Source organism: Canis lupus, chromosome 5 (assembly GCF_003254725.2).
Source record: "Canis lupus dingo isolate Sandy chromosome 5, ASM325472v2, whole genome shotgun sequence".
NCBI lineage: Eukaryota > Metazoa > Chordata > Mammalia > Carnivora > Canidae > Canis > Canis lupus.
In genome coordinates, this window is record NC_064247.1 from 3,955,694 (window position 1) to 3,972,652 (window position 16,959).

General features: G+C 45.0%; 1 long non-coding RNA gene across 2 annotated transcripts in view; it reads right to left on the minus strand.

Annotated features, from left to right (window-relative positions):
* The window catches only part of LOC112671053 (uncharacterized), a 113,377-nt gene that overhangs the window by 10,203 nt on the left and 86,215 nt on the right, over positions 1-16,959 (minus strand). The window contains exon 8 of one of the 2 annotated variants that reach the window (XR_003143357.3): positions 12,311-12,563. This is a non-coding gene — a long non-coding RNA (uncharacterized LOC112671053). Of the gene's footprint in view, positions 1-9,971; positions 12,564-16,959 lie in introns of those variants that run through there. The other variant, XR_004815956.2, reaches the window with a different exon arrangement.

A 16,959-nucleotide genomic window follows, 5' to 3' on the forward strand; every position in this document is an offset into this window, starting at 1 on the left:
AGGAGGGAGGGAGGGAGGGAGGAAGAAAGGAAAGAAAAGAATAAAAAGAAAAGCATATTTGGGGCCGGGGTGTATTTGTCGAAAAAAAATCAATGAATCGCTGCTTACCCAGCAGCAGGTAGCCCATTTGGTTTATTTGGGATCCCACTTTTCCTAATCCAGGATGTAGGTCCATCACAGTCAGCAGCAGGTGATAAGCGAAGTAATCCCAACATCAACTTGGCAAAAGAGGTTAAGAGACGTGCCCTGTGGTGTAGACTAATACACAGACCATGGCCAGATCATCGTCTTCCCCTTCTCAAGATCCTATTGAGAAAATGGCTAAAAATTCTATCCTTCATCCTGCCCATTTTCAACCAAGAAAAAAAACACCTGGTACAAGTGTAGCTGCTTTGCAAGGGCTCAGCAGCTCTGCTAAAAGTCATCAAGCAAGCCGTTTGTTTCCTCCTCTAATTCTGGACTCAGTGCATTTGTCTCAGGCTCTTGGTGATCTGGGACGGCACATTATGTGATGTCGTCCGGGGCCAGGCCACTTAGGAAGTTTTGCTTATGTCAACATTATGCACTGTACACATTTTTTTCTTTTGCTGGGGGCAGCTGAAAGTGACACTAATTTCTATTCTGCAGTTATCCAAATATTGCACTCACAACACAATCCATAAACATAATGACTACTCATCAATAAAGCAGGGGAATGTCTGAGAAACCGTAATTGTCACCCCCCAAAAAATTTAAAAAATAAAAAGAAACAACGAAAACGCTGGCAAATGGTAGGTCCCTTATCTTAATTACAGGCTTATTTGCATTTAAATGAAGGTTATTCTATAATTACTACTGAATGTTTTGTGTTGGAGTTGAAATACCACTCTGCAGGCTGTCAGCCCATTTCCTTTTCATTTTCCCTTGTCATTCTTCTTCTCTGTAATTGTCTGACACAGGCAGGCAGAGAGAGGTGCTGGCTCTTAATTCCCTTTCCAAAAACATCACCACCTCGGGGCACCTTGTGGATTCCGGGGCATCTCGCTACAGTCCTTCCACAGGATGGTGCCAGGAGAATTAAAGAAACCTCCCTCCCTCTTCCCACAAAAGACAACCTCAAGGTCTGCCAACTAGAGCGCAGCATGAACTTAGCCTGACCGTGCACTGGCCCGATGCCGAGAGTCCCCTCTCCTTCCCCCTGCACCCTGCGTGGGCCACGGCCCGCACAAACATTGATGTCCATCAGCAAGTACCACCCATTCTTGTTACCTGTGGTCGTGCTTACTGTTCTATAAAGTCACCATGAACATTGAATCAGAGAGCTGTGAACCATGGCTCCTAGGGGAATTACAGGGCTGGGTTCCTGCAAGCCTTTGGTCACGAGATTTTTGTTGACTCATCAATACACAAACCTCGTTTTGTGCTTAGAGACACCTTGTTTAATATACATTGCAGCTCACTGATATTCAACTCACAGCAATAATGTTGTAACTCAGACCTGAACCAAGTTCCTCTGACACATTTATTTCTCAATAAGCACATCACAGCCTTCTGATACATGGAATCACCAGATGACCCTCCAGCACCGGGCGTGTGGGCCATTTTACACAACAAAACACCAATGAAAAGCACAAAGGTGTCAAAAACAAAACAAACACTAAGCAGACCACAGAAGGGACACCTGTTGGAGAGCTGAAGCAAGAAGGCCGAGCCTCATCTTGTTGGACCTCAACATACATATGAGATGACTCACATTTTTCGGTTCTGCACACATCTGCAAAAGTATCGTGGCTGTCAATTTAGGCGGTTACAGATACGTTTTAGTGAGCGGGTGAATTCACAAATACGGGCTGCAGGCATAATGAGAATGGGCTGTACTTACTGAGCGTGTCCTTCACGTTGACCCCACGTGGGATGCTCTCCGGGGACTATAAGAGGGCTTGTGGTCCTCAGATCAGAGGTGGGTGGGGAGGGAGCTGGATGCACAGAGACAAACTGATAAAAAAAATACAATAAACCAAAAAAAATAATAAAAGTTCAAATCATGGTAGTGTTGTGAATAAAGCTGAAAAAGGCTTCAGATGGAAACAGGAAACAGCTTGCTCTATGCTTTTTATTTATGTATTTGAGTGAGAGAGTGTGTGTGCACTAGCAGGGGCAGGGAGTGGGTAGAAGGAGAGAGAGGATCTCAAGCAGACTCTCCACTGAGCTCAGAGTCCAAGCAGGGCTCATTCCCACCACCCTGAGATCATGACTTGAGCTGAAATCAAGAGTTGAACGCTCAACCGACTGAGTGACCCAGGCACCTCGTGAAAGGGCTCATCTTAGATACCCGACGGCATTTATGGGAAGACCTGAGAGGCCCTGCAGAGTTGGGGGAGAGACGGAGATGGAGGGAGAAACGTGAAGCAGGAAGAACAATGAGCACAAAGACCGTGACCTGGAGAAAGGGGTGTCCCCCAAATTTGACCAGTGGGACTGGAGACTATTGCAGAAGAAGAAGAGTCAGTATGAAATGGGGTTAGACGAAGGGCGGGAGCTGGTCTGGCAGTGCCTTCCAAAGCCAGTCATACAAGCATAGAGACAAGCACCTGCTCATTGGTGCTCATCTCACAGGAGAGAAGACATCTCCTGCGCCTGATAAGGTGCCACATGCCACAGGCCCTCACGAGTGTTGGCCGACTCACTCACCAGGGTGCCTGCAAAACATGATGGGTACGTCAGTTCGGGACCAAGTTCTGCTGCATGTAACAGGAAAATCCCAAAATATAATGGCTTAAAGGAGATGGGAGTTTATTGCTCTCACCTAGTGAGAAATCCAGACGCAGGCAGTTGTTGACATGGGTCTAGTGGCTCAAGAATTTCCAAACCAAGCTCCGTGGAATTTTCTTGATCTTTGCCTCGTGGTTGCAACATTGCTGCTCCAGCGCTAACCATCACACTCCAGCTCCAGGGTAAGAGAAGTGCAAAAAGTGTAGGTGCTAGAAGAGTCTAGGCCACCTAGACAGCTTTCCTGGAAGCCACCTGATGACTTCCACCGATACCTTACACTGTGCCATGTGTCCGCCTCCAGGTGCAAAGGAGGCGAGGAAGTGTACTCTTTATCGTTCGATACGTTGCTTCCCTAACACGCTCGTGTGTAACAAAGTTCTTCAGCAACTCGCCGTCTCTATGCCTTAGGGATTAGTCCACACCTTGGAAGCGGTAGACGGGGGCTCAGAGATGAAGGGTCTCTCAGGCCATAGAATGGGCTTATGTAGTAGATACGGGACTTGAAGGTTGACGGGGGTACAGCCCTTTGTACCGAGGATGAGGGCCCCCCATAAACCACTAACAAATGCAAGAAATCGACACCCTTGGCCACGTTCAGTCCTAACATTATATGTCGAATGTGTTTACTCACGGCTTCAGGCCTGGGGAGGGGGGGACGGGCATGATGTCACGGGCAGATACGTCTTGAAGCAGAAAGAGAGGGAGGAGAAGATCAAACCCATGGCCACTGCTGAGGACATGGTCCCGGACAGACAAAAAGTAAGAGGAAGAGCCGGTCTGTAGAGTCGGGAATGGTTCCTCTGATGAAGTGACACCTAAGCTGTGACCTCAGGATCGACGGGGCGGGGGAGAGCGAGATGATGCCCATGCCCGTCCCCACGTCCTTTGCAAATGTCAACAAATGGAGATGACATGGGGCAGATGCCATGCTTCAGTGACAAGGGGAGCAGAGCGACCGTCTCGGTTCTCTTTGCTAATGTATCAGAAGCTCAAATCCCCGGGAAAGCTTCTCGATTTCTTGGCCTCTGAAGGCAGCCGCGGGGCCGCTGCCCGTGCTAGTGCCTGCGGTGGCCTCAGCGCTCCCTGTCCTGCAACCTGACGTCCTTTGAGCTGAATATTTACCGCCTGAGCCCAAAGGGCAGTGGAAAAGCAACCTACTGTGTGCTCGGCTCAAAGCTGCGTGGAGCAGGTGGCTCTTCCCTTGCGAGGGACAGAGAAATCCGCTGCCTCGGGCTCCCCCTGGCAGCTCTGCCCCCCCTGCTCCTACCTGCCCGATTCACCCGAGTCCCAGCAGGTAGGCACCTGGCGCAGCAAGTGTACACTGACCGCGCTCGGCTGTCCCCGGGCCTCTCCGTGGGCGCCTCTCCCCGCCTCAGGAACCCCCATGGCATGAAACCCAGGCCCTTGGGCAAAACTTAGAGCCCCTCCCCAATGGATCCAGGTTCGCCTCCCACTTTCATGTCCTGCTCTCAAGCCACACTCAGCGACTCGCCCCTTTCTAAGCACGTCGGGCTCCAGTGTCGCCTCTGCGTCCCCTTGCCGGCATGTCACCCTCACCCTGCTCCTCACCTGCACGTTAGGACCTTGTGTCACTCCCTCTGCAAAGCCTCCCACAACGCGCAGCTGGTTGTTCTCTTCTTGCAAATATTCATCCCCAGATCCCTTCTTCCCTGCTGTACGTCGGCTTCTCAAATACGGGCCACCGCTCACGCCTGTTGTGTGCCCTGCACATCTTGCATGGAGCCTGGCACCTCCTGGGGCCCAACAGCACCTGCCTGGTCACTAACCACCATCCGGTGAGCATGCGGGGCTGTGCAGGATGCAGAAGCAGCCGTCCTCCCGAGAGGGGCCAGCTGGGGTGGCTCACCTCTGGGCCCCCACCCCTGCCCCAAGCTAGCGGCCGGGCTCCTGGCCGGCACCCCGAGGGTCCCCGGCTCCCCAGTGCCAGTGGATTGTGCTTTGGCATCCTCCTCCCAGGCTGGGGCTCCCCGACGTTTTAGGAGGCCCCCCTGGAATGAGCGACGGCTGAAGCACCAGGTGGGTGAGGGGCCTCGCAGGGAACCTTAGCGCACCCACCTGGGGTTCCCTGACCCTGATCTCGCCTCTCCCTTTTATGACTTCCACCCTTCAGGGCATTTGTGGCGGGAGGCTGTGCAGGAGCCCCCCCTGCCCTGCCCCAGGCCCCAGGCCCCTGGCGGCCCTCCCCACTGCAGGGGGCACAGAGGACGGGTCTCTGTCCCAGGGAAGGCACCTGTGCCACCGCTCCTCCGCACCACGGGGGCCCCCCTGCCCCCTGCCCTTCTGATCACCACCCCTCCCTCCCTCCCTCCTCCTTAGAAAGGAGCCTCTCTTGGCTCCCCTTGCCTTGCCCCCACAGGTGTGGGGAGGAAGCGGGCCTCTGCTGGGGGCAGCCTGGGGGCTGCCTGCCTCTAAGCCACCGTGAGAGCATCATTTGTATTCCGGCCTTCCCTCCCTCCCTCCCTCCCTCGCTTGCTCGTGCTCGTGCCCAGTGTGTTTTGATGAGCTTCTCTCTGCACTCACATTGTCTCCATCGTTAACCACTCATTTGCAAGTCTGTAATTTACTTTTGATCATTCATTTTATGAGGCACGCAGGGTAAAAAGCCGATTCTGTTCTCCCTTCTTTCCCCCCTTCCTCGGTGCCTCTGCAGCTAGAGACCCTCCAAGGCCCAACCCTGATGCCTTCTCATCTCCTGGAGAGGACTGTGCCGCCTGGCCATTCCCATTCTCATTCCCATTCCCATTCTTGGGACACATTTTCCTTTGGCTTCACCCCCTGCCTGTGGTTCCTCAGCGCTTGTCCCCCCACCCCCTCTTTGGGGACTAGCTTCTCTGGGGAAGGGAGCCCTTGGTGGAGGCAATTACTTGTGGGTGGATTGATATGATGACCCCCATCGACAGTGGGGGAGTCGCTAGCAGAACCCACAGGCTGGCTGGCCTGGCTCTACAGCGCGGGGAGGAGGACCCACAGCTCAGGCCCAGGACGCCTTCCCCAGCTGACACTTCACAGCCAGTTTCTGTTCAGCCGGCAGCTGCACAGCCCAGGAGAAGGCTGCCGCTGGCCTGAGTGTGGGGCGCCCCGAGTGTGGGCGGTGAGCACCCCCTGCCCGGTCCTCCGTGGTCTCAGCCAGTGAAGCCTGCTGCCCCTCTCCAGCAGAGGGGAGAAGAGCTGGCGGCAGAAGAGGCATAGCCTCAGCAAGCCCAATGCTAGCTGAGCTCCCCAGGTTCCCTACTTTGTTTGCTTCCTCTTCTTCTCTTTGGAAACAAACACTTTTCCTAAAGCAGAAAGCAGCACTCACATGATCCCTGGTGGCAGAAAGATTGTGGGCTGGCATGGTCGCAGGGGCCTGTGGGGCCTGCGGTCACCGGCCCGCATCCCCTCCTGGACACTCCTTGGGTCCCCGGACTCCCCTCCCTTCCCCGACCCCGCTATGGCCCTTAGAGCCTCAGAAGCAGGGTGACTCGAGCCATCCCACGTCTCACGGGTTTCGCTCTATTGGCCAAACTGGGAACTTGTGAAAATGAAAGGAGGCACTAGTAACAGGCACGAAGGACAAAAAGGGATAAACCTGAACTGTCCCTGACTCCCCAACTCCCAAGTCCCACTCCCAGGGCTGAGAGTCAGTGTGAAGAGAACAAGTGAAGATCCACTCCCCTCCCAGGGTCGCTCTAGGGACAAAATGGGTGCGTGGGTTTTTGACTTGAAATTCAAAACAGGCTTTCACACAAAAACAATGACGTCATTGGATAGTTCATCGTGAGCTATGATGTCAATTTTCTCTTTTAGAACATGGTCTGCATTTATAGAAGGATGTTCAGTGGGGCACCGCCCTCTGCTCTGATCCAACAGTTTCGCTGTCAGTTTTTAGATTCATAAGTTTGCCTCCACGGTCTCAAATAACCCACCGCAGACCAGTGCAAGAGCCATGTAGCCTTGAGTCAATGAGTTGAATGTAAAATCCCTGGCCAAAAAAAAAAATTAAGTAAAAGACTTCTTTGAATCTTCAGGGCACAGTGGGTATAATGAACTTCTGAGGTGCAGTTGTGAGCTGCTACAACCTCAGGGTCGGAGTTCTAATTAGGAAATGGCATTCTACAGACGCCTTTTTAATTGGGAAGCCAGCACCAAGACATCCCACCCAAGGTCAGAGTGCTAAGAATGCATGTTGGGGCTCTGGGCAGAGCTGGAACATGCCTCCAGAAGATGTCATCAAAATTTAAAGCAGAATAAGGAACTTATTTCTCAATCCTTCTTGATTGAGGGGCCAGTCTTCAGAACAAACATCCTTTGGAGGAAATTAGTAAATTTAACATGTCTTCATTGTTAATTTAGTATCCCTAGGTCAAAAAAGGGGGGGGGGGGCGGCGAATCTTAAAAGGTGAATTTACTGAAAAGGAGCTTCCACGAAGGCCTAGGACATTTTGAGTCTGATCTCCACAAAACACAACTTTGTGGAATCGCTGCCCTTTCCTGAAACCTACAGTAGCCACATCACAATGACATCTCAAGGCTTATTCTTTAACTCCCCTATGTGACCCAGCCCTACTCCTCTGTGCAGCCTTGCTTCCACCCCAAGTCCCAGCAGAAGTCCCCTCTAGGCTCTTGCCAGTGCACCCCAAACATAGAGCTTCATCAGCCCCCCAGCATTGAGGTCTGGTACCCTCCAGCACATGACTTACCCACTTGAAGGACCCATGGCAAGTCCTGCTCCCTGACCCCCTGACAACCCAACCACACGTTACTCTTCCCTCCGTAATCCTGTGGTGGTTATATCCATCCATCCTTGGTCTTTGTTCTTTCAATATATGCCCACTAAGCCACTCCAATTATATAAATAGCTCCTTTTATAGGGTCAAATATTGGCAGGTCTATATAAATAAAACTAATTCAGTTCCCTCTCCTCACCCTCCACCCCACATCGCTAGTTCTAGGCATGGCATTGGGGCTTAACACACACTAGTTAATTGGTTAATTGAGTCATCACTTGAAAAACACCCTCCTAGTGTACCCACATGTATAACTAACTATTTAATATGGACAGAATACTGCCTCGTGAAAACTTATGCTAAACGACAATACCTGTGTATCCTAATTGGTGATGATTATTCAGCAGCTGGGCCCTGGGTGAGAAGCAGGATCCCAGAGCACCAGATGAAAGGCTTAAGCCTCTGGCTGAAGGTAAAGAAGAGTGGAAAAAAGAAAGGAGAATGAACAAATGAACCTGCAGAAAGTGAAGACTTGGTTAGACAGGTAGCCCAGAGACTCAGACCTGAGATGCTGTTCTCATTCCTTCATTGAATTCTGAGCATTTGAAGGATATACATGTGGGAAACGTATGAAAACAGCAAAGCCTGATCCCCTAAGAGGGGCTATAACATAAATGCAAATAAAAAGCCATGGTGGAAAAGGGGATAATTAATTCTTCCTGGGGAACTCAGGGACAACTTCACAGGACATCAAACTTCGGGGCTGGGTCTTGAGGGATGAGTGGGTGGTTTCAGATAGGAAAACAAGGGAGGACATTTCAGGTCAAGAGAGCAGCAGGAGCAACAGCGAGAGTAAGGTGGAATCAGGAGCAAGATGGGAAACTAGATTTGCATCACTAGAGGCCCGAAGAAGTTGAAGAAAAACTTGGCTTGGATTGGGGAATGACCAAAAAGAACAAAAGAGAAGGCACAGAATATCAAGGAGCCAGAGAAAAAAAATGAACAGGAATAAGATGGCTATAGATGTCTAAAGAGACATGATAGGTCCAAAAGTATGTCCAACCCCGGCCTTTCATTTCCCATGGAACCTGGCTGCCAAGTGGTATTCCATATATGCTCACGGTGTGCCCCCACATCTGTTCTCTTCCAGGAGCATTAACCAGCTTTAGGTCACAACTGCCCCTAGAAGTACATTTACTAAGTCCCCAATATATACCAAACATGCCTTCAAGCTAGGAATGCAAAGTCAAAAAAGACCTAGTATCAACAAGTACCACGACTAGCTTGTGATCTAATCCAGTCGACAGAGAGCTGAAAACTGTTGTATGCATGTGGAGGTCATGGTAGTGGAAGCAATTGCCAAGTTTCAGAGGTGACAGTATCAGGAAGGAGGCTCTAGAAACTAGAGATGGATTTATGTAGTTGCAACCATCATTTTGCCTACTTGTTGCTATTGATGTGGAGACTTGTACTTGGGATCCACTGGATCCCAACTCTTCAGCTCCATGGTAAGATCCATGGTTGTCAAGTTAGGAGATTTCATGTCTTTTTTTTTTTTTAATTCTGATATTTCTATCCTAGTCTCTATCTGGCTTAGCAATAGTGAACACAATTTAATCTTACTTTTTTTCCTCTTCCCCTTTTCAGCAGCCCCCCCCCCCAAAAAAACAAAATATTAAAAATGCTTCCCCTTGAATATTTCCCAACATACATATATTACATTGCATATGATGTGTTTTGCCTGTAGGATACATGTTCCAGGCCTCACTAGGAAAATATGTATGCAGTTGAAAATCATGTGTGTATATGTATGTGTACCTACGAATCCCAGAAGAGGGAAATTATTCAATGTTAAAAAAAGAATAAGCTATAATGAGATGATTTGATGGTCTTTTCAACTATGTTTTTTTGTACTTTGTATACTGTCTCCTCCACTGATGTTTATCTTCCTTGCCTAACATATTGAGACTCTTTTCTAAAAAAAAAGAGGAGGTTGGAAGAGGGGAGAAGAAGGAGAGGGAGGACCAGGATTCATCTCTGGCCTTGTCTCCTCTCTTGAGCCACGGTCCTTTTGCCCTGAAAGAGTAGCTGATACTTCCTCTTTCTATTCCTCATGGGCCAATCCCTGTGGTAAACCCTGAGTTACCATTCGTCCCCCATCTGTTTTTTTCTTACCAGGGTTCCTCACTGGTTCCGGGCTCAGGTAGCCACATGGGTCCAGGCAGACTGTGTCCCACCCAAACCCAGGGATAAATCTTGTTTCTTTAAACCAGGATTTCCCAAACTTTTTTTGTCTCAGGATCTATTTACATTCTTCAGAATAATTGTGTTCCTCGGGGAGTTTTGCTTATGTGTATTATATCTATTGATATTTACCATATTAAAATTTAAAATTGAGAAGTTTAAAGTACTTGTTTGTAAATTTGTCCTAAAAAATAATAAACCAAGCACATGCTAATGTAAATAACATATTTTTAATAAAAAATAACTACATGTGCCAAAGGAATTTGATGAGGCAAGTGGCATTCCTTTACACTTTTGTAAATCTCCTTAATGTATGGCTTAATAGAGGACAGCTGGATTTCCATCTCTGCTTCCACATTCCAATCTGTTGTGATATTTGTTTTGGTTGAAGCATATAAAGAAAATTTAGCCTTTAATTACACAGGTATGAAATTAGAAAGAGAGGAATATTTCCTTTACAGATCATTGCGGATATTCTTTGAGAGTCTAAAACTTGCAAGTGGTGATTTGTTAAAAATTTAGTTGCAATGTGGAATCTTAAACCAAGTGATGACCTTTTCATATTTTATTGCACTAGAGTCCATTGATTTATCTTGTTCTTTGAATGGATCATTTACCCATATATGATTTTTTTAACAGCATGCCTTGGTCATTTCGAAAAGATCAGTTCACTAAATTATGCAGATCTTCCAAATGTTGACTTATTTTACTACGTAATATCCAAAAAACCCCACGAAAATGCGTTTGTTAATGTCACCACTAATTTTATCCAGAAAGTTTTTAAGTGTTGGAAAGCTGATGGTAGCAGATACAGGTTTTCCATAACTCTGATTTTCATTCAAAAGCTCAAATTTTATCATTGGTAAAAAATAATGTCAATTGTTTTTCTTAAAGTGACTCACTTCATTCATTTTGGGGGAAGTTTCTGTCAAGTGGATAAGTGTGAATAACCATAGTTTGTCTTGCTGTTCTTTCAAGTAAAAATGATCATTGATCTTACTACTCAAATAATCACACAAGTGTTTTTGCCTCGAGACAACCATCATACTTCAGAATGTAACAGAAGTAGTTTATGTGTGATTCCGATCTTGTCACACAGAATAAAAAATAAGTATTTAAGGCCAAGTTTAATGAAATTAGTCATTTTTACTGTTTCATCAAGGACATTTTTAAGTGAAATTGGAAATTTTCTTTACAGTAAGCTTGCGGCAGTGGAGAACACAACAGCTACACAACAGTACATTTGGTGAATTTGTCTTTTTTTTTTCTTTATAAAAGTTACTATAATACAATGGTACATAGTATTGAACTCACAAAAATAGGAACATACCCAACCAGTGAGGGGCTGCAGCCTCCCTGATCCCAGGAACTCCTGCTCCACCCCCAAAATGGGTTGCCATATCCAGAAATGTGGTGTGGTTCATTTTTCTTTCAATGCCTTCATTTTCCTTTGGTGACTTTGTCTTGATTGGTGCTAAGGTGCTACCATTGCTTTTGCACTATCAGTGCCAAACGATATGTACACAGTCAAAAAGACCAATAATTTCTTAGTATTATTACAAAATAGTTTGACTTTGCTGACCCTCTGAAAGGATGTTGGAGAGACCCTTGCATCCAAGACCTTAGATCTCCTGGTCTAAGCCGAGCATAGCAACTTCATTCTGCCTGGCCAAGTTATCATTTGAGTCATGGGCACACGAGGCAACTTTGACCTATTGTTGATGAGGGTAAGTACATTGAGAAACTTCCTGGAAGACCCAAATTCTTAAGAGGAAACAAAGATACAGATATTTTCTTTTCTGACTCTGGAAATTGGCATTGTCCATGGTTCTTGGAACTGTAGCAGCCATTTTCACAACTAAGAGGAAAAGGCCAAGAAAATCACAGAAATGTGGATCCTGGAGTTCTCGCAGAATTTGACCAGCAAATTAATCAATATGGGTATACCCTGTCTCCAGACTCTTTGCTCTGTGAGATAATAAATGTCTTCTTGGTCACTTTTTAATTGTATTTCCTTTTATTTGAGATGATCCTGCCCTTAACCTTGCAAAGTCTATAGTCCACCTGATTTAAATATCAATATTGTACTTCATGAAATCCAGTCTTTCCAGCTAGATTATAAACTTCTTGAGGGAAGAGATACTTTAGAACTGTCTTACTAGTGATGAACAAAGGCAGTAGAGAGGACAAAAGTGATCAGCTTAACTTCAAAGAATTTTTCTATAATTTGATGCCTTGATTATGCTCTGTGGTCTTGTTGCTAGAGTTTGGATGAATATCCTCCATTCTGTAAGACGCAGATTCTTCTCCTTATGAGTCCCTATCACTCATGCTATCTTTCACAAATCTTCTATTAGTTTTGCTAGTTTCATAAAATATTACTGTCTGACCTATCCTCTACATCTCCAATCCTCATGCTAAATAACCATCAAGGTTATTTAAAGCTACAATTACATTACAATGTACATTAAAAAGCTACAATAATAATACAAGTCCAGTTATGAAACATATATATAATGAATAGTAAAGGAGTAGATTGAATTAATTATAAACATATCTTCAAGACTTACACCTGGAAACCCACTTACCTTACTCATGATCATGGGCTTTGGCTTTCTTTTTTGAATATGCATGTGAGGTGAACCATATAATATAGATGAACTATATTTAGCCTCTGGAAATTTTCCACAGTTTCTCACTTCATGAATTGAATCTTGTCTGTAGCCAAGAGTTTCCATTCATCTCTACTCCCAACTAATTCTCCTAAATCGCAAGTCTGCCTCTTAATGGTTGTGTGACTTGGGCAATTAACTTAGCTGCTCTGTGCCTCAGTTTCCTCACCTGTAAAATAAGGATAATAATAAGATCCATCCCACAGAATAGTCATAAAAATTAAATGAATTAATAAACATAATACACTTCAGAAAATGCCTGACACATCTTAATAGTGCAAAAAGAATTAGCTCTTATTACTATTTTTAACATCATCGTTACTTTGCCTAAATGTGCTGATTCTGCACCTTTTTATATAGGACTGTAATCTCCTCATTTCCCACATTCTGGCAAGTATAACAAAGCTATTAGCAGTAGCTATTTTATCCTGTTCTACCCTTGAAGCACATGGAAAAGTTACAGAAAAATAGCTTATACAATGTTTCAGGGAAGAAGAGGAGATCAATTTTATCTGGTAATTTCTAACATATCTATGTCCTTGTCCTATTTCTTTTCTTTCATTGGCCATATCTTCCTCTTTTGGGTTTTCTCATTTCTTCTTTATCCTCAATTTTCAAATGCTCCTCTACACGTATCTCCATATTTGAGCTCCACTCTATTTTGTGTTCTAAGAGCATTTAAGAGAAGAACAAATTTATCCCTGTCATTCTTATTGACTTTGTGGTCAGAGCTGGAATCTTGAGCGATTGATTTTTGTTTGTGTATAGTTCTGATATACTGCACCTCAGTAATTTTCCAGAAGGACAAAGGGCCTATGGCAGATGGTGGGTTTCCCTTGTCTAACCAAACACCTGCTCAGCATTCTTGTTCAAGAAATTGACGATTCCCACAAGAACACTTTGGAAAACAAAAAAAATATGTCATCACTTCCTTTGACAAGGGGCTTGGTTGAAAATTTTACCCATATAGACTCTTGAGAGAACCTAAGAGACAAGGGTCTAGAAAGAAAGATCAAAGGTTCTTGATTAATAAACATCTTAATGTCCAAACCCCTAGAGCCAATGATTACTCTCTTTCCGCCCAAAGATAGTAGCCATGAAAGGCTCTTCCCCTACTGTCACTCCTGAGGATCTTTTCTAAGTTTTACCTCCTTGGAACCTTCTAGTTTTTGTCACTTCTTTTCTATCCCCAGTATTTTGCCTGGTTATGTATTCTTGTTTACTTGTTCTCTTTCCAAACTCACTTTCCAAACTTTTCTTCATGTGGACATAATTTTTCCCCTTAATTTTTTGACTATTTCTAACCTTCCATCTGGGCTCCTCTGGGTCTTAGGACAATTAAAAGCATCAAGGAAACTCGGGGTAGGGTTATCATATAATTTATCATCCAAATCAGAATACTTTTGACAGTAAAAGGAGGTACTATCAATAATTAACCTTGGATGTGGATGGAAACTGAGACTGTCCTGGGCAAACAAGAAGACAACCCTCTTACATGGAGATGAACACTACTATTTCCAGGGCGAACTGATAATATAATGCAAGCTTTCTGAAATTGGTCTTTCTTGGTCCAATGTTGACTTTGAACTAGTATTTTGTGCAGTTAAATAAAGTGTGCATTCAAGCCATTAGCGGTGGTCAATGTAATTATGCTGATAAGTGCCCTATCTTGAGTCTATTTATCTATAATAAACTTTCTGCCTCCAGGTAGCATACGATTGAGCAAGAATACTCTTTCTACTCTCTCATTTCCATTCTGGAGAAGGATCAACAGGTGAAATCAGTGACTTCTCTTGGGAAGAGGAAGAAGGAAGAAAGGGAGGTAAAAACAATAATCCTGAAATTCCAAAATCAGTCCTCCTGCTTGATAGACCTAAACATAATTTTACTCCTTTACTTCATCTCTTTCTTCTCATAAAAGTCATTATTGCCCAGCTACTGATTCCATTTTTAACATAGGAATGCAACTGGAGGTTGGAGGCTTATGCCAGAAATAGACTTACATGGAGACACAGTAGACCACATGAGGTCAGCAAAGAATTAATTTGGGATCAACTCTTTAAGGATAGAGCAGTTTTGTGAGCTTCTCAGGGAAGCCTTACAAGTGCTCGGATGGCCAGAGGGTGAGAGGTAGAAAGGGATATGTGTAGACCAAAACAGACCCAAGGCTAGGAACTAGGTGGGATGGACTTAGGAAGGAGTTGAATAGGAAGATGGCAAGACAAAAACTGAGCAGGAGCAGAGGCCTTGTTGGAATATCCTTACGGTCAGCAAAGCAGGTTTTCATGTCAATGCAAGAGAGAGAGGCCAAAACGTCAAGTCTGGAGGGAAGAGCCACAAATGAGCCTGACTGAGAAAGAGAGGTGAGTGTCACCAGTTTCTACCATCACAAAAGCCTTTAATGCAGCGTACCCTGAATATTAAAAGGGAAGTTCCCCATGGAGCAAAGTTCTACATAGACCCTAAAAATACTTATAAGAAAACACCAAAATCTGGACGCCTGGGTGGCTCAGCAGTTAAGCATCTGCCTTCTGGTTCAGGGCATGATCCTGGAGTCCCGGGATTGAGTCCCACATCGGACTCCCTGCATGGAGCCTGCTTCTCCCTCTGCCTGTGTCTCTGCCTCTCTCTCTCTCTGTGTGTCTCTCATGAATAAATAAATAAAATCTTAAAAAAAAAAAAGAAAAGAAAACATTAAAATCACATCTAAGTCTCCCAGCCCCCCAAACTGTGATACTTTAGAATCAAGGCCTTAGTGTGCCTATACAACTCAAAATATCTAGAAAATAGAGTGACCACTCCTGCCCGTATGTGATTTACTATCCAGCATTAGGTGCTCAACGCAGCCAGGGCTCAAGGAACGAAGGGAAAGAAAGCTGCTCTGGCTTTCATTCTGCGGAAGTCCCTAGCCTCCTCACCACTTGATTTGGCCTCTTTAAGTGCTTGAACCCAGATGTCAATGTTTGCCCTCTGAATCTTGGTATTTAGGCCCCATGGAAAATTATTACTCGTGAATGGCTAACAATACACCTGGCAAACTGCAAACATGGCCGAGATCCTTCTGTTGGCTCCTCACATTTAAAGAGCTTTATTTTTCCTCAAGTACTGTCTGAGATGTCTCTGTGGATTGGTGTTTATATGCAGCAAGTGCTGCAGTTAGTTAATAATGTCAAGATCGTTGAGCCTCCCTAATGAAAGAGATACACAACATCAACTGTCATTTTAAACAAACATGCAATCAGGATAGCAGTGCTGGAAATATGATCTGCCTAATTTCATGGAGATGATGCAGGAACCAGGCTGCTTTCATAGTGTTTCCTCCGGCGAGCTCCATTTCACAGGATTTCAGGGGGGGAAACGGTGGATTTTCACAAGAACCGCAAAATTGTCAGTTCTGTGAAAAAGAAATTGCTTTAGCAGCTGGAATTCAGGAGGACAAATAGGTGCACTGATTATATCTTCATTGTTCACCAGAGCCACAGCACTCAGCAAGTTGTAATTACGCTGTGAAGAGCTCAGTTCTGATAGTCAAGTCTTCCCCCATGTGAATATAAACAGTATTATTCTATTTGTTATCAAAGGCTTGCAGCCTATCCTGCAGCACACACAGACTTACACACACACACACACACACACACACACACACACCATATGCAAACCTATAGAATCAAGCTCTGGCCCATTTTGTCCAAACATAGGAGAGCACTGGACATTAGCATTCTGTCCAATTAGGTTTCAGCACAGATGTGACTGCACTCAGCCGACTTATTGGCCAAGGGTCACACGGAGGGAGTAAAAGGAATAAGGTATAAAATAGAAATATGGATGTTAGTTAGGGACTTGGGTTATGCAAAACGATCGGAAAACTAAAGAGAACACAGTTTGGAGACACCATTGACTAAGGTTTACATAATGTCTATTAGCCACCTCTGAACAGCTTTCTGACAGCCATCCAGTAAATGGCACATTCCTGCTGATTTCATTTGTCCCTGATATGCCTCCACACACAAATCTGCAAGAGTTATTAAGCATTTCATTGGCCATTGACCCTTGATTTCAACTTCCCCTCTGATTCCCAGAATCTTACTCCTTCGAGTATCAGGAAAAAGGCATTTCTGCCTTCTGGTACTTCTGCTCCCCTCTCCATTTTGTGGTGTAAATAGATAAATATTACCAGCCTTATCCACTTATCTGACCTAGGGAATCTATCTTGGGATATTACAAAACCTTATGAAATTATAGAATTGCTGGGTTAAATCCCCAGAAGAGTCTCAGGGCCCAGCTTGGAGGGAGAGAGCAGTGACAGAAATATGTTCTTTTCTCAAGATGACATTCCCTCCATCTATGGGTTGTGGTGATTTGTGCATCAAACACCAGCCAATAAATCAAACGTGCCTTGCTGATCTCATATTTCTTTCTCCTTCTTCTCATTCAAAGACCTAACTCCTATTGGAAGAAAACAGGAGAACAAAATGGAAAAAGTTATAGACTGGGCACTTTTAGGCCCTATTTTAATTTATATTAATAGTTGTATCTAACACATGATAAATTAGAACCTTGTAATT